The following is a 22,722-nucleotide window of genomic DNA, read 5'->3' as shown; positions in this document are numbered from 1 at the left end:
ATTAACTGGGTGACTAATTCAGTCACCAAAGCTGACCTCACTCTTCTCTGCCTTCAGTGTTCATGCCTTCCTTCTCTTCGACATTCCTGTCTGTCTGTATTCCTCATGAAGACATTTCAAACACAGACAATCAGACCAAATCATATTTATGTCAGTGTTGCATAGACAGAAGTAGACATATTAAAAAGCAGAGAATGGGGAATCGGAGCAGACAAAAGACATGTAAGTACAGCCCTGACAAGAGAAGACCCTGGAAGGAAAGACTTTTCTCAGCACTCAGCCCTTCACCAGAATGACCACGAGACACTGTCTTTTTTTTTTTTTTTTTTCAACACTTAAAGAGTAACCGATTTGGTGCACTAAAGATTCCTCACATAAGCACTAAAATGCAGTCCATTGGACTGCATTGATGATAAACCAAAGTTGCCATCAATGCATCGGCGTTGCATTAAAAAAAAAAAAAAAAAAAAAAAAAAAAGAAATCAAAGAGCTTCTTCGTGTCATTTAGCCAAGAGTGAGCCTGGATTTGAGTTCTCTGTCCTTCCCTTTGTCTTAGGTGGTTTCTGTCTGTCTGCTGTATGAGTCTGGATCTGTGCCTACCTGAAGGCCATCTTGTGAATCTATTTGTCCTTGTCCCTCTGTTTTGTGTCTCTCTGTTCCTAAAAGGGGGCTTTTGCTCTCTCTTGCTGAGCTGCACAGAAAGCGTCACTCCAGTGAAGGAATGGGATCCCGGACCCCAGCTAAGCCAATAACAAAAACACTATCAAGCAATATCCAAATTCTGCTTTCTGCACTTACAGCCCATGTTCATTTAATAAGGCTGCCTTCAGCTTCTTTTCCTCTTTCAGCAAATGATTATCAGAAAACACACAAACCACACGCATTACTCTTGGATCAGGGCGTGACAGAGTACATAACGTGAGATTTCAGTATGCATTAGCTCAGATCGCAAGAGCTGATTGTGTGGGAAATCCAAGTCAGGTAAGATTGGTTGTTACAATGTTCTCTTAAAAGCAAGCTAAACAAACAGACTGTGCGCGCGTGACAGGAAACCATGAGGATTAAGTGACTTCAAGGTATATTATTAGCTTTGGCTATGAAGTCTAACAAAAGTTCCCGTCTTTAGACTGTAAGAAGTTTTTCGTTTGTTTTCTTTTTTAACCATGATGCATTGTCACACAATGTGTGCATACCCACTATCAAAGATGTTACCATTTGCCATTTTAACATTAATATTACATTCTCTAGTGGAGAACATTTCCTATGTGTTTCCTATGTGCCAAGCACAGTGTAATGTATATATTTACCTGCTCTCCTTTAAATTTGAATGTTTGGATTATCACATCAACCCTATGTGGTAGATAATACCATCTCCACTTTACACATAGAGAAGTTGAGGCACAGGCGTACACAGTATTCACCTGAGGTCAGAAGGTCAGAGCCAGGGTGTGCAGGAAACAACAGATACAGGCTCCAAGCAGCAAGGCAGACATAGAGGTAGAACCGGCCTTCACAGCCTAACTTCCAAGAATTCTCAAGGGCGTGAGCAGCATCTGTCACTAGATCTTCCAAACAAAGACCTAGAGGAAAGAGCAGCATTTCAACACGACTCGTGAAAAGAAAAAAAAAAAAAAGGGTCTGCTGAGGGGTGTGACTAGACCAGCAACTATGTCCTGATTCACAAAACCGTGTCCAGAATATGAAATTTTCAAGAGGCCGAACAAATGGCCCCATGGAAAGCCTCATAGATAGAATGGAGACTATATCATGGAGATGATATAATATAAGGTCTTTAAGGCAAGGAAAAGGAACTAGGATCAATAACAGGGGTTAATTAGAAGGTGCAAATACCCATTCAGAAACCAAAGAGATAACTCAGCAGGTGACAAGACACAGGATTCTTGAGGTCCTAAGTTCAATTTCCAGTATCCATACTGGTTGGCTCACAGCCACCTGTAAATCCAGGTCCAGGAGTTCTGGTGTCTTCTGGCCTCTATTTGCACCCACATTCCTGAGCATATATCACCCCCCCACAGACACACATGCATACACATAAATGAAACTAAAAATAAATATTTTTAAAAATGTACCACTTGAGATCAATGAAAAGATCAAGTATATGAAGCATGGACACAAAGGGAGAGGAGAAGATGGCCTGGAGAGACAGCTTAACAGTTGAGAGCATGCACTGCTCTCGCACAAGGCCTGGATTTAACTCCCAACACCCACATCAGGCAACTCAAAACTACCAGTAACTCCATCTCCAGAGTGGCATACGCTCAACACAAACACAAACACAAACACACATCAGTAAAAACATTTTAAGTCTTTTTTTTTTAAAGAGAGAATTTCATACTAAAGGACAGAGAAAATATTTTCAATAAGAACCATAGCCTGTATTCTCACTGAATCTATAGGCTCCCTTTAACAAGGCAGACGTTTTCAACTATCAATTCTTCCACTCCATCAGCCTGTTACTGACCTCGAGTGTCTTCCTCTGTTTCTTTCCTTAGCCTTTTCATTGCAAAGGTCTTTCCTTTCTGGTGTTAAGCTTACTCCCGGGAGCTTGTTCACTCTCTCGCTCTCTTGTTCTCATTCTTTTCCCCTATCCCTCTCAACTGTCCCACCCTAATACTGTGAAATGAGATTGTTTTCTTTTCTTTTTTTTTTGAAAGAATCATTTATTTATTTAATGTATACGAGAACACTGTCTCTATCCTCAGACACACCAGAAGAGGGCATCAGATCCCATTACAGATGTCTGTGAGCCAACATGTGGTTGGAGTTGAACTCAGGACCTCTGGAAGAGCAGTCAGTGCTCTTAACCGCTGAGCCATCTCTCCAATCCGAGATTGTTTTCTTGATTTGTCAGTGTATTCGTCATTGGTCTGTAGGAAGGCTGCCGATACTTACTAATTCTGTATTCTGCCACTTTGCTGAAGGTTTGGGGTTTTGTATTTTTGTTTGTTTGTTTGGTTGGTTGGTTGGTTGGTTGGTTTGGTTTATTGGTATTGTTTTTAGGATCATCTGTGAGTAGGGATACTTTGACTCTTTTTTTCCTAGTTGTATCACTTTTGTTTCTCTGGTCTTAATGCCCTAAGACTTCAGGCACCTTATGGGAATAGGACTAGTGAGAATGGTTACCCTTGTCTGGTTCCTGAGTTTAATGGTAATGCTGTGTGTTTTCTCTGTTTATCATGATGTTGGTTACAGATTTATCATATATAGCCTTTATTGTGTTGAGGTATGCTCCCCTAGCTTCTCTAGGACTTCTGTTGTGAAGGGATGTTTGTTTTCAGCAAATGCCTTTTCTGTATCTTGAAAGGTGATCATGAGCTCCCTTCTTTTGAGTCCATTTATGCAGTGAATTACACTTGTTGATTTAAGTATACTGAGCCACCCACCCTGCATGTCTAGAATTACGAACTTGATCATGATGAATGATCTTCCTTTGTCTTCTATGTTCCATTGGTTTATTTTAATCTAACTTTGTCAATCTTGTGAAGTAGAAATTTCTGGCTTCTTTGGAGGGGCAGTTGTATCATGTGATCTTTTCCTTCAAACTGTCTTATGAGAGGATGTTTTGTTGAAACAGACATGAGAGGACACACTGTGTTTGGAAAAACTGTAAGTAGAACCCAGCAGACAGTGAATGACACTGGTCTTCACTCATCTTTGTTTATCATGACTTCGAAGAATTTCTTGTGGCATTCTGACTGCTTCCTGCTGCTTCCTCAGACTTGTGACCATTCGTCAGAGCCTTGCAGTTTCTTCTACATCTGACCGCTGCTGCTGAGACATGTTTGGTGTTTGCCATTTGGACTGGACTGTCACTACTGACTTGTGTTTGGTGTTTGCTGTTGAACTGGACTCCTGATACCCTGACAACAAAGATTGGAATCACCCCCAAAGAATTACTCCTAAACAGGTCAACATCCTCCTTGTCTAATTAACCACCTTTTCCCCCTACCTTTGGTTAGTGGGCCAGAAGGGGATTTGAAGCATTTAAGAACCCTTACTAATTTAAGTTTTGAAAAATCTAAGCCTACAATATTGTTTAGCTTTTCATTGATCCGTTTTTGAAATATTCCAATTCACTAATTTCTATTCCCATGGTAACTATGTCTCTCCGTCTACTGATTTTGGGGACTGGTTTGCTCTCGTTTTCAAAATAAATCTCCCAGATGAACTAGTATTTACCTAACCTTCCTAGTATGTACCCAAAAGACCTGAAGTGACACATCAGAGACACGAGCACATCTATGTCATTGCAATACTAGTCACAATAGCTAACTTATATACCAACCTTGGTGGCCAACAACGGAGGAATGGATAAAGAAACTGTGGAATGAGGGGTTGGGGATTTAGCTCAGTGGTAGAGCGCTTGCCTAGCAAGAGCAAGGCCCTAGCAAGGCCCTGGGTTCGGTCCCCAGCTCCGAAAAAAAAAGAAAAAAAAAAACAAAAAAAAAAAAAAGAAACTGTGGAATGTATACACAATGGAATTTTTTTTTAGCATAAAGAAGAGTTGAAGGCAGACCATTTGCTGAAAAATTAATATAGCTGGAGACTTATATTAAGTGAGTTTAGCCAGTTTCTGAAAGACAAATATTGTATGCCTTCCCTCATTTGTGGTTTATAGTTTATATAGGTTTATAAAATCATGTACACATATATCAAACGAAAGAAGCTAAACTATCTATGGTGACAAAGGGAACAAAGGAAGAGGGCTAAAAAATGGATCACATGTTTAAATTAACTTTTCAAAAGGCTTAATTTTTTTTTTACAAGGCCTCCTGGCATAAGCCTTTGGTCCTAGCTACTTTGGAGGCTGATGCAGGGGGATTTCAAAGTCTTTGTGTTCTAAAGCGTGAGTTCAAGGCCAATGTGAACAACTTAGCAAGTCCTTCTCTCAAAGTTAAAAATAGGTTTAATACACAGTGCCACAAAAGATAGATAGGTAGATAGACAGATAGCCTTGCAGAAGACATTGTAAAAGGAATGACAAGAGAAAAAATATATTTGAAAAAAATTACAAAATAATCTGAACTCATTTTTGCAATTTTAGCACTAAGAGGTTGAGCATGGAGGATGAGGATGAGGTTGAATCCTAGCTGGACTGTAGAGTCAAATGCTGTCTTAAACAACAACAATAGGGGTTGGGGATTTAGCTCAGTGGTAGAGCGCTTGCCTAGGAAGCGCAAGGCCCTGGGTTCAATCCCCAGCTCCGAAAAAAAGAACAAAAAAAATAGTTTTAATAGTTTAAGACTTAATTTTTAGAGTATATGTCATTCTGTCTGTTTGTGGGTATGCTCATGTGAAGGCTGGTATTCACAGGGGCACTGGGTCCCCCCTACAGCTGGAGTTACAAAGAGTTGCGAGTTACCCAGCGGGGTCCTAACAACCAGGCTCCGTCCTCTGCAAGAGCAGCAGCAAGTGCTCTTAACTGCTGATCTGTTTCTTCAAAGATTATTTTAAAAGTCCAGTTTTGTACATGGGGCCAACAGCCTTGTTAGAGACCCTAATGGAAGACAAGGACTAGATCAGGAAGAAGCTGTAAAAAAAAAAAAATGCATGTGGGCTTGCATTGTATGGCTGGCGATATTAGCTAGTAGTGCTCGCTCAACTTTCTCTAACGCGAAAGCTGCGGACTACAAGAGACTGAACTGTGTCTGCCTCTATTTCCAACAGACTCACATTCAACTTTCGCTCACGAAAATAGCTGGGAATTTTTATTAGTTCTTGAAAAAAAAAGTTAATATGAAATTATAGCCAAAATAAAATAAAATAAAGGAACCTGAACTTTCGTAACACAGCTGGAACAATCCGCCCAGCAGGAGCGGTAGAAGAAGAGATTTAATTTAGTTGACTTTCTGTGGTTATAGGTTATTCGCTAGTCTCACGGCGAGGGAAGCTGCACGTTGCTTTGAAGGGGCGGAGGTCTGGTTTTCCAGACGGAAGTCCGACACAAGCCAGGGACCTGGGGATCTGAGTGGGATGTCCTTTTGAAGGATGTGCAGTGCTCAATCGTAAGCGTGACAAAGACTGACAAGCAGGGAGCTTATGTACTCAGTGAGAGTAGCATGTTTGTCTCCGAGAGATGTTCCATTTTGAAGACATGTGGTACCACCCTCTTACTGAGCACAGTGGTTCCCCGTTGAAGCTCGCTAGGGATGACCATGGGTTTGACTCGATTCAAAGCTCCTTTTATTCTCATAAGAATTTCATGAAGCCTTCATACCAAGGGTCCACGCCAGAATTTCCAGGAAGAAATCGAGTTTCTTAATGCAATTTCCCCGAATGGAGCAGCATGTTGTATGGGACATATGAATTCTGACTGTTGGTACTTGTATACCAGATTACACCCTGGGAATTCTGATGAGTGAGCTTGACCCAGCAGCTATGGACCAGTTCTACATGAAAGATGGTGTTATTGCAAAAGATGTCACTCATGAGAATGGAATTTGTGACCGGATACCAGGTTCTGATTCCTCTGTCTTATAAAACCAAGAATTCTAATGTTGAAAATTTCATAGGCTCGTGCGCAACAAATCCTGGAAAAGAAACTGTAGGCAGACTAGTGATCTAGTGTAATTACAGGCAGGGAAGTTTTGGTGCCATAATTTCTCTTTGTAGGTGTTGGACTTTTAATCAGCTGAACTGTATTTCGGTACCACAATGTAAGCTTCAATAAAAGTTTGCTTAACTGTCTAGTTAAAAAAAAAAAAAAGATGCTTGTGTCATAGGACTTCATGAATATGCAAATTAACAATGAGGTTATCATTAAACACTTAGTAGAAGGCTAAATTCCAGAACACTGGCAAGTGGGATCAAGGCTGTAGATCTGGTGAGATGACTGAGCAAATAAAAGCCCGTGTCCTGAGTTCGAGACCCCCCACGGGAGGTAGAAGAAAAGCAATTCCCACGAGGTTCTCTATCCACATATGTACCATGGCACATGCGTGCCTGCACCGCGCACACACGGACACCACCACCACCACCACCACCACCACCACCACCAACAACAACAACAACAACAACAACAACAACACAATAAAAATAAAAGAAAAAGAGTTTAAGGATGTAGAGTCTTTTATTTCTTTCTGCTCACTCTTTAGAGCTAGAACAGCCTGGAAACCCAATCTACAGAGCAGTTCATCTCTGCAGCTTCAAGGCCAGGGCTAGTGGAAGGGTAGAGACGTCTCCCCAGACTACTGGATCAGCAAAGACATGCTTTCCCTGGTTGTAGGGTGTGGAACCCAGTTCTGCCCACTCTATAGGTGCCTGGTAGCTGCTGCCAATGAGGCCCAAGACCATGAGGATGCACTGTAAAGGCCAAGCTAAAATTGAAAAATAAGTAAATACATAAACCACCTTTGAAACCTGTGAAAACTGAAAACAGACCAGAAAAGTCCAAGCAAAAGCCACGCTGGGGAACGGTATTTCACCTAGTGATAACACATCACTAGGGTGAAACATTCAAATTTTAAGAACCCAAAGAAGGTCGGAATCAGTTCTAAAACATAATTTTTATTTATTCGGCAGGTTATTGGTGACTGTTTACTTACGTTGAAGATGCAAGTGAAAGGGTTGGTAGGGTATTATGTAGAAAGGGGATGGAAAATCCAATTTCACAGTATTTTGGGTCTATGTAAAAAATGGATGTTGCTCATTGTTTACTAATCGGAAGAGAAACTGGGGGAAGTAGTGTTCGAGGCAGCAAGTTAAGCAAGCACGTAGGCGGTGACTTTATCTTATTTTATTTTATTCTTACATCCTCCTGACTGCAGTTTCTCCTTCCTCCTCTCCTCCCAGACCCTTGCGATGGCAGTTTTTAAAGGTAGGAACTCTTTGAGCTTCGACGCTGGTGAGAAGAGCAGAGTTTTGGCTCCAGTGGCTGTCTGCATGTACGCCCTCAGAGAGCGTGTGCACAGCAGGTGCCTGTTCGACTTAGCGGTCATTGGGTGAATTTCTAACTTTTGAGACGGTTGCTCGACAGACAGATGTAGTGAGCAACTGGTACATTTGTAGTCCAAATACTCAGGAAGCTGAGGCAAGAGGAGCATTCAAGTGCATAACTCAAGACCTACGTGAGCAACATAGGAAGACTCCGACAACGACGACGACGACGACGACAACAACGGGCGGCGACGGTGGGGGCAGCAGCGGCAGCAGCGGCGGCAGCGGTGGCGGTGAATAAAATCTCTTCAATGCTGACTCATAAAGCATTCAGTCTTCATATTTTAAGTCAGAGTTTGATTGTTTCATGTTCTGACTTAGTTAGGGTTTTACTGCTATGAACAGACACCATGACCAAGGCAACTCTTATGAGAACAACATTTAACTGGGGCTGGTTTACAGGTTCAGAGGTTCAGTCCACTGGCGTCAAGGCGGGAGCATGGCAGGCACGGTGCAGGAGGAGCTGAGAGTTCTACATCTTCATCTGAAGGCTGCCTGGGGAAGACTGTCTCCCACAAGGTAAGGAGGAGGGTCTCATTGCCCACCCCCACAGTGACTCGCTTCCTCCAACAAGGCCACACCTCCTAATAGTCCTAAAACTCCCTGGGCCAATCGTATTCAAACCTCCACAATTTTTCTATAATGTATTAGTTAATACCTATCAGGGTTTTGGTTTATTTGCTTTGTTTTGCTTATATGATAAAGTAGAAAATAAATGTTATCTAATAAAGGTTTTTTTTTTTTAAATGCAGAGCAACGAAGGGGAACACTGTTCACTGCCATTGTGAATGAAGATTCATGCGTCCTCTTTAGGAAGGGAGTTTTGAGGTTTCTTGCAAACCTAAACATAATTTGTGTGTGTGTGTGTGTGTGTGTGTGTGTGTGTGTGTGTGTGTGTGTGTGTATGTGTGTGTGTGTTTCCTAAAACAAGGTTTCTCTATGTAGCCCTAGCTGTCCTGGGACTCAGTCTGTAGACAAGGCTGGCCTCAAACTCAGAGATCCACCTGCCTCTGCCTCCCAAGTGCTGGGGTTAAAGGCGAGTGCCATCAGAACCTGGCTAACACACTCTTGCCAAGGTTCTATCACTTGCCCTGATGAGTACTTACACAAAGCCATTTAAGACATCTCTACATAAAAACTCATATGTAGATGTTTATGAAACATTCATCCAAATGCAAAACTGAGGAAGCCATCAGGAGGTCCTTTAGAAAGTGGATAGATAAAAACATGAAGAGACATGATAGGAACATTATGTTTATATTATTAAGTGAAAGGCACCAGACGACTTAAATGTGACCTGAAAATAAAGGTGGCGGAGTGGTATAGAATGACTACTCACAATATTTTTATCTTCTATTTTATATACTTACATTTTCTTTAAATTTGGGCAAGGATGGCCTTACTCCCCTCCAACACAAGCCACTGTTCTTTGGAGAGATGTTATGTCTGGCCAGTTGAAGGGCCTGTCTCCTACTGGAGCTGAGGCTATTTGGGGTTTTCTCCCTCAGGGTGCTGGAAAGCTGGGTGTGGATACCTGAAAGACTGACTCAACCAGTGGACTAGAAGGTTCCAAAGCTTCTGCAGAGGCTACACCTGAAGAAAAGAAAAAGGATGGAGCAATGAACCAAAACCCAAAGGACAGGACCTCCCTACCAGTGATGGCTCATAGAGAGAAAAGAGCTGAGGAAGTCTCAGGGGAAGGGCGTGGCTGCAGGGTGTGGCTGCAGTACTGCTGGTTTGCTACCTTGTCTCTGTTGAATGCATTTCCTAACCGCTGAGACACCCTGGGCTTACTCGCTTCATCCGCCTGGCTTCACTTTGTTGGCTGGGAAGGTACTAACATCACTGTTTACATGAATGACTCTGAGATCTTAGACGGCCCCCACGACTAATCATGATGTTCCCTAAGCAAAGATGGCCAGATGACAATTTAAGTACTAGTGTGCAGGACCTGCATGGTAAAGTATTAACCGTTCAACATCAAAAACTCGATAAACCACCCCCTCCAAAGGTCTTATTACAGGCGTTCACCACTGCGTGTATTCCCACACAGTTAAAAACTGATAATGCTCCATCTTTTACTATCAGACATTTTAAGAAGTTCTGTTATGAGTGGCAAATTCGACACATCACTAGACACCATTACAGCCCACAGGTCAGACATTTGTAGAATATGCACACTCTGCCCTTAAGAAAGCAACTTTCAGAAAAAAAGAAAAAATGGCTTGAACATCTCCCTGGGATATTCTCGCTATTATTTACTTTAATTTTCTTTTGAAATTTGCCCCAACCCTCTTTATTACTGTTTATTACTAACCCTAACCCTATTTTTATTACCCAAGCTTCCCGACATGTGGCCACTGTCCCGCCCCACATGGCATAAAGAACTAGACCAGTGGATACCAGGGTGAAATCTTTCAGACATTTCCTAAGCAACTGCCTGGAATCTCGGGACAGAGAATAAGAAAAGATATCTCTGATGCCTCACAAGGGAAGGACCCTCCTGGTGGCGAAGCATCCTGAATTGCGCTCTTGGGTCTAGCATGGCGCTAACATCCTTCTTTTTGTACTTCTGTTAGGATTTTGGTGGCTCCAAACAAGAATAAATACCCTGAAATTTAAAAAGCCAAACAGGTCGAGTGAATATCCCATGGTGATTAGTGCCTGGGGCACCGTAGGGAACATCCAGAGAGCCTTTCTCCTCTGGTGAGGTGTTCAGTTCTCTGGATTGTTCTTGGGCGTGATTTCAGGCCTCCAGTGTTAAACATTTACTTCCAGATTATAAGACATGCTTATTCTTGTTGGATGCCAGATCGTCGTCACAGAACCTGACCTGGATAGGACCTTCTGCCTTGCTTTCGCACTTTCCCAGGTATAATCGATGCTACGGGCCAGGCAATTACATTTAAATTAGTCTGTCCTGAGAAAGTTCTGGCAGAGGACTGTTGGTATTCAGAATGTGCTTCCTGGCATTTATTTGCATGTTTTCCTGACCGTGGTTTTCTGAACTCAGACAACCTTCCTTGGATGGTTGCTTTCTTTGTTTTGTTCATGTCTTACAGGACACTGAAACTGAAGTCGGATTTCCTACAGCATCAGACTGTAGTCCGCCCCATTCTTCAGGTCCTCAGACCCAAGGTCCAACAAACAGGATATGCGCAGGCTGGCAGAAGGTGCCATGGGGCTACAGAGATGACTGGGTGAGTAAGAATGTTTACCATGCAAGAGAGATGAGAAGAGCTTGAATGTCAGCAGCCACGTGCCTGAGGAGGTCTCACACACACACACCTGTCACTCTAGCTCTAAGAGAGACACATACAGGAGGACTGCTGGAACTTTCAGCTCCCAGATTAGGCAAAAATTAGGAGCCCGGGGTTCAGAAAGAGAGTCTGTCCCACAGGAAGGAGAGTGATGGGACCCTCTTCTGGTTTCCTCATGTGCATGTGTGTTCATGTGCATGTGTGCACATACTTGTATACATGCACATATCTTTATAACACATACAGACCACACACACACACACACACACACACACACAAAGAAACTACAGGGAGGTTAGGAGATATTTGAATGTGAAAAAAAATGAGAACACAAATTCCTGGCTGCCACCTCCCCTCCGCACATACACACATACCTGCAAGGTCTACAAGTATTCTGTCTTTGCACTACACCCCAGCAAGAAAACATGAGCTGCCAAAACTCATGGCGTACAGCAAAAGCAGCACTGGGGAGGAGAGAGAGAGCTACAGCCCAAAAAGATCTCAAATCAATAATTATGACGCTTCAAGGAAATGGGGAATCAAAGCAATCCAACAACAACCAACTAAACTCAAGTTTGCAGAAGAAAGAAAATGAATAAATGCTAGAACAGATATAAGCAAGCAGAGAGGAGGAAAGTGTGGAGGAAGTCCACAAATGTAAGATCAATCCAATTGACAACGCTTGGGTTGACTAAGGAAAAAAAAAGAAAGAAAATCCCAAAGTCATAAATAAAAGGAGAAATATTGGGTTGGGGATTTAGCTCAGTGGTAGAGCGCTTGCCTAGGAAGCACAAGGCCCTGGGTTCGGTCCCCAGCTCCGAAAAAAAGAACCAAAAAAAAAAAAAAAAGGAGAAATATCGCTATAGATTTTGTATAAATAAAGAGGGTTGTGAAGGAGTTTAGGGAACCCAACAAATTAGGTAACCAGTGCAACTTTAATGTCTGTGTCCCTTCCAGAGTTCACAGGAGCACTGAATCCCAAAAGCAATGGCATCATGAATCACAGCCTTTAGGAGGTCATTGCGTCACCTTCACAATAGGATCAGACACCCTTACTACAGGAGCCATGACCTCTCCTCTTCTGGTCCTTCTGTCACGTGAAGATGCTGTGTCCCCCTCCTTTGGAGGAGAAACTGGGCTTCTTACCAGGCATCACACTCAGTATTCTCTGATCTTGACTAATCCAGCCTCCAGAATTGTAAGGAGTACCCTTCCGTTCACAGGCCACTCAGTCTTATCATGCTACAGTAGGTACGTAACACACTTACTGTGTTCTGTTACAGCATCACGAATAGTTCAAGACAACAAACTGGATGAAACGAGCAAAATCCAGGGGAGGGACAATCTGCCAGAGCTTAGTCATGAAGAAATAGAAAAATCTGAAGACTTACAGTCAGTAGGTTTGATTTAGTAATCAATAAAAGGTCAATAATTTCCCAATAATGAGAAGGCCTGCACTTAATGACGTCATCAATGAATTCTATGAGATGGTTGGGTAATTAACACCAATCTTCCTCAAGCTCATTAAAGAAAAATCGAAGAGAAGAGGGTGTTTCCTAAGTCATCCCCATGAGGCCTACTACCAAACTCCAGGCAGCACAAGAAAACCTTAGACAAATATTCCCTGTAAATATTAATACAAAAGCCTCACCCAGATATTGGCAAACTAAATCTAGGAACATACTAAAATAATTCAAATAATCCCTATTTTCAGACAATATGATAAATAGGAGATCCCTCAAAATATACCAGAAAATGTCAGGAAACAACTATTTCAGCAAACAGTGGGATACAAAAATCAAGTTTAAAAAAAAAAAAATCAGGCACCTTTGTATACACCAAACACACTGAGAAAAAGATTATGGGAATACTCAAAAAATAAATAAATAAATAACCCAATTAAAAAGTGAGCTACAGGGGTTGGGGATTTAGCAAAGTGGTAGAGCGCTTGCCTAGGAAGCGCAAGGCCCTGGGTTCGGTCCCCAGCTCCAAAAAAAAAGAAAAAATAAATAAATAAAAAGTGAGCTACAGAGCTAAACAGAGAATTCTCAACAGAGGAAACTCAAATGGCTGAGAAGCACTTAAAGAAATGTTCAACATCCTTAATTATTGGGGAAATACAAAATCAAAACAACCCTGAGATTCCACTTCACACCAATCAGAATGGCTAAGATAAAAAACTCAAGCAACACGACATGGAGAAAGAGGAACACTCCCCCATTGCTGGTGAGATTGCAAGCTGATACAACCACTCAGGAAATAAATCTGATGGATCCTCAGAAAACTGGACATTGCACTACCTGAAGAACCAGCTATACCACTCCTGGGCATACACCCAAAAGATGTTCCAACAATTAACAAGGACACATGCTCCACTATGTTCATAGCAGCCTTATTTATAATACCCAGAAGCTGGAAAGAACCCAGATGCCCTTCAACAGAGGAATGGATACAGAAAATGTGGTACATCTGCACAATGGAATATTACTCAGCTATCAAAAACAATGACTTCATGAAATTCATAGGCAAATGGATGGAACTGGAAAATATCATCCTGAGTGAGGTAACCCAAACTCAAATGGACATACGCGGTATGTACTCACTGATAAGTGGATATTAGCCAAAAAGCTCAGAATACCCACGCTACAACTCACAGACCATATGAAAGTTAACGAGAAGGATGGTCCAAGTGTGGATACCTGAAAAACAAAATAATCATGGAAGGCAGAAGGAGGTAGGGTCCTGGGTGGAATAGAGGAAGGGGAGGGGAAAAGAGGGGCCAGGGTATGGAGACAGGAGTGACACCTGGAGGGCCAGGAGAGTGAATCTAAATATGCAGCAGTGGGGGCTAGGGGAGAAGGGAAACCTCTAGAAAGTAGAAGAAACCTGGGATGTGAGAGACTATCAGGACTCAGTGGGGATGCAGAGACTGAAAGAAAAGCTGCCCAGTGACGGGCCCAACTTGGGATCCATCCAGTGAGTACACACCAAATCCTGACGCTATTACTGAGGCCATATTGTGCCTGTGCAAACAGAAGCCTACTCGTTCTCTGAGAGGCTCGGCCACCAGCTGACTGGGACAGATGCAGATACTTACAGCCAATCATTGGATTGAGGTCGGGGACCCCTATGAAAGAGTTCAAGGAAGGACTGAAGGAGCTGAAGGAGACTGATTGCAACCCCATAGGAAGAACAACAGTATCAACCAACCCAGACCCTTCAGAGCTCCCAGGGACTAAGCCAAAAACCAAGGAGAATAGATGAGTGGTTCATGGCCCCAGGCACACGTGTAGCAAAGGACTGCCTTGTATGGCCTCAGTGGGAGAGGGTGTGCTTAGTCCTATGGAAACTTGATGCCCCAGGGAAGCAAGATGCTGATGGGAGTGAGGTGAGAGTGCGTGGGTGGGTGGGGGAGCACCCTTTCAGAGGCAGGGGTGGAGAACTCAGGGAGGGAGAACCAAGAAAGGTGGGCAACTTTTGGAATGTGAATAAATAAAATAATTCAATAAAAAAAAAGACGTCTGTAATGAAAACTTCAGCTCTCTGAAGCAATAAATGGAGAAAGAAACCAGAAAATAGGCACAATCTCATGTCCCTGGACTGTTTGAGTTACTGTTATGAAAACGCACATCCTACCAAAAGCCATTTGCAGAGTCAATGGGGTCTCAATCAAAATACATACAATATTCTTCACAGACATGGTAAAAAAAAAATCCTGAAATTCATATGGAAACAGAAAAGAGTCCGAAAGCTGATGTAGTCCTTACAGAAAAAATAACACTGGAGAGATTGCCATCCCAGACCTCGAGACACATTCCAGAGCTGTGGTGATAAGAACAGTACAGAAACAGACAAGTAGACCAGTGGAGTGCATTAGAAAACTTAAATGTGAGTGAGTGTAGCTACAGTCATTTGATATTTGACAAAAAGACAAAACATATGCTGGAGAAAGAAAACAAATTAGGCTGAGAAAACTGTATATCCTCATGCAGAAAAACAGAATTAGACCCGTATCTATCACCCTGCCTAAAAATTAGTTCCTAAAGCCTCAGTTTGAACCCTGAACTGTTACCGCTGCAGAAGAAAGAACGGCAGTACTCTACAAGATTCAGGTGCAGGAAGGGACTTTCTGGATAGGGTTCCATTTGCCCAGGAACTAAGACCGGCAACTGACGGACGAGCCCTATAAAGCTAAAAAGTCTCTGTAGAGCTAAGGAAAGAATCAACTGAGTGAAGAGGAAGGCATAGAATGGGAGAGACTCTTTACTGCTGCGCCAGCTCCAGTGGAGCCTGTCTGACAGGAAACCATCATGGTCAGCAAGCCAGAGAGGTCTCCTGGAGACACTTGGCCACTTCCTCCTCCACTTTCTGCCTAGCTGATTGGAACCCGTCTGATTGGGAGTTACATATTTGCTCTTTTGTTTCTTTTTTTTTTTTTAAATTTTTTAACATTTATTTATTTATTATGTATACATCATACAGCTTTCTGCCTGCATGTATGCACCTGCAGGCCAGAAGAGGGCACCAGACCTGATTATAGATGGTTGTGAGCCACCATGTGGTTGCTGGGAATTGAACTCAGGACCTCTGGAAGAGCAGTCAGTGCTCTTAACCACTGAGCCATCTCTCCAGCCCGCTCTTTTGTTTCTTTTTCTACTAACAGGAACATGGAGACCTGATTTGGTCTTTATGGACCATGCCTCTTTTGAAAGCATTAGCAAAATTTAAGTAGAATCAGAATGAAACTCTAAGAGATGTGATCAATAACTTACAATAGGAAGAATTAACTGTGGAAGATCCAGACCTCCTAGATAGTGAAAGAATCAAGACGCTAGCTATTAGAGGGGAAAGTCCCGTCAATTATAAAAAAATCCAAACATTTAGGAATTCCTATCAAGTAGTTACATGGAAGAAAACATTTAATTAGAGGAAGGTGGTGGGCCCCTCCTTCAGGTAAAAACAGCACGAGTAGATACAGGACTACTGCGGAGCCATTGCCCTACACAGGGACATATGATGAAGAAGGTGATAGATGGGTTAATATTGATGGAAAGAGAGTATTATATTATTCTTTAAATTTTATAGAACGCTTGGCCAGATCACATCCCCGTGCTTACCTATTATCAAGAGGAACTATCCTATCTTTAAAAAGACAATTACATGAATTTTGGCTAAGAGAGAGTAAAAGGCTAAAGATTCCTTACAGCTGGCTGTCCTGTTGTTATCCGAGAGATGATATTTAGAGATTGAGGTAAATGAGGTTTATGACCACTATCTGGCATCGGTCTGATTCTCAGGAAAATTTATTTCCTGTCTTGCTTTCTGTTCGGAACTTCATGTAAACTGTTAAACTTTCTCTTGGCTAGTGTTCGAGCGTACTCTGACAAGGGGCCAAAAAATTAGCTCCTGTTCAAGCATTGAACCACAAGGCAGATTTCAGTAAACTGGCAGCAGATTCAAACCTCCCTGAGTGTGTCGTGTCTGTCTGTCATTGCGCTGAAGCTGTGCCTTCTTCCTGAGTACCACAGCCCTGCTTCTCCTGCCCTGTCCTCCATCTGAGTGGTCCATGGCACTTTACCACATACATCTGAGAGAGGATTACTAGCCAGAGAATACAAAGAACTCAAAAACATAGAGTTGAGGAAATAAATGACCCAATTAAAAAATGGGCTACAGGGGTTGGCCAACACAAAACAGGCCCTATGGGTTTCATTTTGTTGTTGTTGGTGGTGGTGGTGGTGGTTTGTTTGTTTGCTCGGTGCATTTTTGTTTTGTTTTGTTTTGTTTTGTTTTTCAAGACAGGGTCTCTGTGCAATCCTGGCTGTCCTGGAACTCAATCTGTAGGCCAATCTGTCCTCAAACTCACAGAGATCCACCTGCCTCTGCCTCCTGAGTGCTGGAATTAAAAGTCTGTGCCACCACCGCCTGGCTTTGTTTTGGTATTTTTGTCTTACTGATTTCCTTTTCTTTTAATTTTGATTTTTAATTTTTGTTGTTGTTTTAGAGGGAAAAGGAAGTAATATGAAGTGGGGTGGGTAGAATGTGGGGAGGGTCTAAGAGCAGTTGGGGGAGGGGAAAGAATACGATCAAAATATATTGAATGAAAAAAATAGGTTAAGGATCTAAAGAGAGAAGAGATTTTTAACCTTTTAATTGGTTTTTATTATTTTGAAATCATAATTCTATTATTTACCCCTTCCCTTTCTTCCCTCCGAACCCTCCTTATACCCAACCTCTTTGCTCTCTTTGAAATTTATGGCCTCTTTTTTCATTAATGTATGTTATATTTTATATATATATATACATCAGGTGTACATATTATACATATGCATTAATATATATCACATTAATTAATGTATTGCATTAATATATTAATATGTATATATACATATAAATGTGTGTGCATGCATGTGCTTGTGTCTGTGTGTGGCTACGTGTGTGTGCACATGCATGTATGCGCTCACTATGTATAATGACACTTGTATTGTGTTGTCAGGAGTGACCATTTGGTACTGAATAACTAACTGGTGTGCTCTTCTTGGGAAGACGACTATTCTTCCCTGGCTGAGCACTTCTTAGTTGCTGGTATGTTGTTGTGTAGGGTTGAAGCTTGTTAGTTCTCTCCCGTCCGTGTTAGCATGTCTATAGGAGTCATCCTTGTTCATCTCATGCTTAAGCCATGTTGGTGAGACTTAGTGAATGTAGATTATGTCATTGATAGGTGACAAGAAGCTCACAGCAAACTCCTGTTCCTCTGGTCCTCACAATCTTTCTTCCCTCTCTTGCTCAAAGATTCCAAAGCCTTAGGAAAAGAAGTTGTGTTCTAGATGTATCAGTAGGGACTGGGCTTCACAACTCTGCATTTTCATTGGCTGTGAGTTTCTGTAAGGTTTCCGTCAAACAGAGAGTTCCTAATAGAAGAAACAAAAAATGGCAAAGAAATCCCTCAAAGGTTGTTTACCATGCTTATTGATTAGAGAAATGCAAATTAAAACACCTTTGAGCTGATCTCTTACACAAGTCTGAATAACTAAGACCAACAAAACAACTGACAACACATGCTGGCACAGTGTGGGGAAGGGGTGACCCTCATTCACTGTGGGTGGAAATGCAAATTGGTACAGCTAAAAGCTGAATCTAGCATAACCCCAAAGGACTCAGCATTCTACTTCACAGACACTTGCTCAGTCTATTCACAACAGTCAGGAAATGGAAACAACCTCAATGTTCCTCCACTGATGAATGGGTAATGAAAACACAGTACCTATACACAATGGGATGCCGTTCAGCTGTAAAGAAAAATGAAACCATGACCTTTTCAGGCAAATGAACGGGACGAGGAAAGATTATGCTGACCCAGACCCAGACCCAGACCCAGACCCAGAAAACCAAACGCTGCATGTTCTCTCTCGTCTGCAGCTCCCAGTTCTAGATCTTCAGATTCGAGTATACCTCATGGAGTAGCCACGAAACCAGGAAAATATAAAGGTACAGGGGAGCTGGGGAGGGGGGCTTGGGAGGGGAACAACAGAATACAGGTGATAGGAAGCAGGAAACAGAAAACCTGAGCAGGGGGCTTCAACTAGGGAGGAGAGAAGAAGGGAAATAAAAAAAAAGAAAAGGATGGAGGAGGGACAAGGAGGAAAAAAAAAGATTGTTTGATAAAGACTCAAAAGATCTCATTATTTTATCTTTCCTAAAAGTCAAACACCTTATATCTACAAATTATTTAAATTAAGGAAAGGTAGGCCACTAGGGCTGACAAAGTTTCCCATAAGAATCACAGACTAACAAAAGTCCCAGTACCATGCATGTGAAATCTCCTTTAGAATGGTTGATCAGTGTAGTCTAAGTAACTATCAAAATATCAGAGACTATGGATGTTCCCCTCATTTGGCCCTCAGAGATTCAAGGTAAGCCACTCTTGCTGGAAATACTGCATACTTAGGACACGGGACTCAGATTGTTTCAGATGGATCTAACCTGAGAGCCTTTCTGTGGTCTAGCTTCATTGGTACCAGGAAATATTCTTCAAGCTGCCAAGAGAAGGAAGCAATTAAGAGTTCTACCCACTTTCATGAGGTACCGTTTAACAATTCTTGATCTTAGAACATGAGCGAGTGCAGTTCTGTTTAGGAGATTCCCCCCTGTGTCAATGAGTTCAAAACTCTTTCCCACTTTCTCTTCTATTAAATTCAGTGTATCTGGTTTTATGTTGAGGTCCTTGATCCACTTGGACTTGAGCTTTGTGCAAGGTGACAAATGTGGATCTATTTTCATTTTTCTACATACAGACAGCCAGTTAGACCAGCACCATCTATTTAAGATGCTTTCTTTTTTCCATTGTATATTTTTGGCTTTTTTTTTTTTGTCAAAGATCAAGTGTGCATAAAGTGTGTGGTTTTATTTCTGGATCTTCAATTCTATTCCATTGATCAACATGTCTGTCTCTGTGCCAATATCACGAAGTTTTTATCCAATTGCTCTATAATAGAGCTTGAGGTCAAGGAGAAAGAGGGACCTGGGAGGGAAAGGGAAGGGGCAGGGGGCAGGAGAGGGGAACATAATCTGGTATTGGCTGGGGGGAAAAGGACTGAAACCCTGAAGGCCAACAGAAAGAATGGAAACAGGCAACCTCGGGAAGTAGAAGGTTGGGGGAACCCTCTAGAATGTACCAGAGACCTGGGAAGTGAGAGACTCTCGGGACTCAAAGGGAGGGACCTTAGATGAAATGCCCTACAGTGGGGAGAGTAGAGCCCACCTCCAGAAGACAGAGCATCAAGTAAAGGATGGGGTTGCCATCCCACAGTCAAAACTCTGACCCATAATTGTTCCAATTCGAAAGAACTGCAGGGATGGAAATGGAGAAGAGCCTGGGGAAAAGAAGGTCTGCGACAGGTCCAAAGTGGGATCCAGCTCAAGTGGTGGACCCAAGGCCTGACACCACTACTGAGGCTATAGAGCACTCACGAAAAGGGGCATATCATGACTGTCCTCTGAAAGACCCAACAAGGAGCTGAAAGAGTCAGATGCAGATTTTTGCCCTCAACCAATGGACAGAAGCTGCTGGACCCTGTGGTTGAATTAGGGGAAAGCTAGAGGAAGCTGAGGAGGAGGAGGATCCTGTACAAGGACCAGCAGTCTCAATTAACCTGGACCCCCAAGATCTCTCAGACAGTGGACCACCAACCAGACAGCATGCACCAGCTGAGATGAGACCCCCAACACATATACAGCTGAGGACTGCCAGGTCTGGGTTCAGTCAGAGAAGATGCACCTAATCCTCAAGAGACTGGAGGCCCCAGGGAGTTTAGAGGTCTGGTAGGGTGGGTGAGAGGGGATATCCTTGTGGAGATGGGAGGGAAGTGGGGAGGAGGCACGGGATGTGGAACTGGACCGGGAAGGGAATAAAATCTGGAGTGTAAAAAATAAATAAATAAAAAGAAGGGGAAAAAAGAATTCTACCCAGCTTCAATACATACAAAACTGTCTTAGTCGCTATTCTATTACTGTAAAGACACACCATGACCAAGGCAACTTTAGAAAGTATTTAACTGGGGGCTGGCTTATATTTTCAGAGGTTTAGTTCACTAAGTGCCCTCAAAAAGAAAGTAGGGAGATCTCATACTAGCAAATTAACAGCACACTTTAAATCTCTAGAACAAACCAAAGCAAACACACCTAAGATGACAGGAACTAACCAAACTTGGGGCAGAAATCAATAAAATACAAACAAGAGAAGAACACAAAGAATCATTGAAACAAAGAGCTAATTTTCTGAGGAAATCAATCAGACAAATCCTTATCCAAAGTAAACGTCAGAGAAAGAATATCCAAATTATCAAAATCAGAAATAAAAAAGGGAACATAATAACAGACACCAAGGTATCCAAGGAATCATTAGATCATACTTCAAAAACCTATACTCCACAAAATTAGAAAATCTAAAAGGAATGGACAAAGTTCTTGAAACTTCTTATCCAAGTTAAGTCAAGATCAGATAAACAATTTAAATAGACCTATAACCCCTAAGAAAATAGAAGTAGTTATTAAAAGTCTCCTGACTAAAATAAGCCCAGGGCCAGACAGTTTCAATATAGAATTCTAACAGACTTTCAAAGAAGAGTTAATACCAATACTCCTCAAATTATTCCACAAAATGGAAACAGAAGAAACATTGTCAAGTTCAGTTTATGAGGCCACAGTCACCCTGATATCCAAACCCCACAAAGATTCAATAAAGAGAATTACAGACAAATTTCTGTAGAGAGAATCTCTTATAAACATCACCTGTAATTTAAAAAAAAAAAAGTTGATGGCCAATGAGCTGAGGCAGGAAATAGGAAATGGCAGAAGGAGAGAGGATTCTAGGAAGTAGTAAGAGATAAGAGAAAGACACAGGGAGAGCTGAGACACACAAGACAGGAGACAGACAAAGAAGGTGGATGTAAACCAGTAGAGAGACTCTGAGGAGATGCTAAGGAAGAAGCCAGCCAGCCGGGACTGAAGGAGAGCTGACTGAGCACACAGTAGACACAGAAGTTTAAATGGGTTAAATAGGTTATGAGCTAGTCAGGGAACGAGCCAAAGCTTATGGTCGAGGCATTTAATAATAACTAGTCTCAGAGTTGATATTGATGGGAACTAAGGGGCCAGGAAGAAAAATGGATTTAAAAATTATTTTTACAAATTTCCCTTATGTACACTGATGCAAAAATACTCAATAAAATATTTATAAGCCAAATCCAGAAACACATTGAAAACATTATCTGCCATGATTAAGTAGGCTTCATCCCAGAGATACAGAGATGGTTCTGTTGTGGTTTGCCCTGGAGTTATCTGTATTTTGATGCTAATTCCACTGCCCCAAGGACAGCTGCCTAGTCAGTACTCAGGAATCAGGTGACTTCACCAGAACCTTGCCATTGAATTTGTAAGGTACAGATGAGGGACAGGTACAGGATAGAAGGAAGCCTGTCATTGGAGGAGAAGGAAGGATGGGCGGAAGAGAAGTTGAAGGAGGAGACTAGGAGAGAGAGGAAGAGATAGGAGACGGAGAGAGGGGAGAAGCGATGGCAAGTGATGTTAAGATTCTGCTCTGTGTATTTACAGGTTGTTATCAATGTTCCTAAGGGATGGACGGTACTGGGCTTTGTATGTTTAAGTGGGCAATTATATCTTACCAATTGGGTCAAAGATTATTGTGTTGTGTGTTCTTTTATGTGAGGGTTTGAGTGTAGGAAAGTGCGAGGCTGGGCTGTGTTTCTGCCAAGATATCTAGCAGATATCTTGGGGCACCGAGGTGCGGACCTAGCAGGACAAAAGACAACTACTCTTTTTTATTTTTATATTTTTACAACAACAGGTTCAACATATAAAAATCTATCAATAAAATCTATCATATGAACAAACTGAAAGGAAAAAGCCAAAAACAACAAAACAAACAACAAGAAGAGAACAAAAGAATCGTGCTGAAAAAGCCTTTGAGAAAATATAGCACCTCTTC

General features: G+C 42.1%; 2 long non-coding RNA genes and 1 pseudogene across 6 annotated transcripts in view; 2 read left to right on the top strand and 1 right to left on the bottom strand.

The window, feature by feature from the left end:
* Window positions 1–431: 431 nt before the first annotated feature.
* Window positions 432–22,722, bottom strand: part of LOC148004010 (uncharacterized) — a 41,327-nt gene continuing 19,036 nt past the window's right edge. For 2 of the 4 annotated variants that reach the window (XR_015627109.1, XR_015627113.1), the window contains one exon: window positions 8,701–9,549. This is a non-coding gene — a long non-coding RNA (uncharacterized LOC148004010). Of the gene's footprint in view, window positions 1,581–7,509; window positions 8,462–8,700; window positions 9,550–22,722 lie in introns of those variants that run through there. The other 2 variants (XR_015627115.1, XR_015627114.1) reach the window with 2 other exon arrangements.
* On the top strand, window positions 5,082–6,501 carry Amd2l-ps1 (S-adenosylmethionine decarboxylase 2 like, pseudogene 1; annotated as a pseudogene).
* On the top strand, window positions 10,346–22,407 carry LOC148004011 (uncharacterized). Of its 2 annotated transcripts, none has more exons than XR_015627105.1 (5): window positions 10,346–10,828; window positions 11,019–11,156; window positions 18,539–18,704; window positions 19,223–19,298; window positions 20,062–21,515. It is a non-coding gene; the product is annotated as an uncharacterized LOC148004011 (long non-coding RNA). The 2 variants fall into 2 exon arrangements; XR_015627106.1 differs by having other exon boundaries at window positions 10,674–10,828; window positions 18,636–18,704; window positions 20,062–22,407.

This window comes from Rattus norvegicus, chromosome 8 (genome assembly GCF_021556685.1).
Source record: "Rattus norvegicus strain SHRSP/BbbUtx chromosome 8, alternate assembly SHRSP_T2T, whole genome shotgun sequence".
NCBI classification, from domain to species: domain Eukaryota; kingdom Metazoa; phylum Chordata; class Mammalia; order Rodentia; family Muridae; genus Rattus; species Rattus norvegicus.
The sequence above is the reverse complement of the archived record's forward strand: the minus strand, read 5'-3'. Positions and strand labels throughout refer to the sequence as shown.